The sequence below is a fragment of the Buceros rhinoceros genome, unplaced genomic scaffold (assembly GCF_000710305.1).
Source record: "Buceros rhinoceros silvestris isolate BGI_N320 unplaced genomic scaffold, ASM71030v1 scaffold17983, whole genome shotgun sequence".
Lineage (NCBI taxonomy): Eukaryota > Metazoa > Chordata > Aves > Bucerotiformes > Bucerotidae > Buceros > Buceros rhinoceros.
Window position 1 is genome coordinate 26,918 of NW_010402011.1, and position 609 is coordinate 27,526.

Sequence of the window (609 nt, forward strand, 5' to 3'; positions counted from 1 at the left end):
TTTCACAAGTGAGGTGGAGCTGCACAGATTTCCTGAAAGTTTTGTTGGTTTTTTTTTTTTTAAACTAGAACAGATTTATATGCAAATCAAGCAATATAATGCAATTAAAGTCCAATATTAAGAAAAGGCATTTTTTATTTTTACAGAAATTAAGAGGAAATAAAAAAAGAAGAAAGAAAGAAAATGTGGATATTTATCCATGCTCAAATATTTAAGGTCTCTAAACATTTTCATTACATTATAGCATTTACATACTGGATGTACAAAATAACTTGTCCAAATAGCTGACTTCCTGCTTCGCTTGACCTGATGTTTCTGAAGAAATCCTACTGTTCTCGTTAGAACAGAGTCTAATAGGAAGAGTCTATTTTACAGAAGAGGTAATTGGCAGACATGCTTAAGTACTGCCCTAGAAGACGCAGACTTTGCTGAACAGGGACTTATATGGGGTGTCTTGGCACTACTGAAAGGTCTGCTGCAGTCCGAAGGGATTTTGCAGGCCACATACATACTTCTTTTCTCTCACCTGATCTCTCAAAGTTCGTAGCAATAGCAAGACCAGCACTCCAGATTCCCAGCAGCAGTCTTGGAGTGCGTATATAGGGAAAG

At 36.8% G+C, this 609-nt stretch overlaps 1 protein-coding gene across 1 annotated transcript in view; it reads right to left on the reverse strand.

Moving 5' to 3' along the window:
* Positions 1–609, reverse strand: part of MTMR7 (myotubularin related protein 7) — a gene marked incomplete at its 5' end in the record, with an annotated part of 17,916 nt that overhangs the window by 5,313 nt on the left and 11,994 nt on the right. The gene's annotated exons all lie outside the window — the stretch shown is intronic.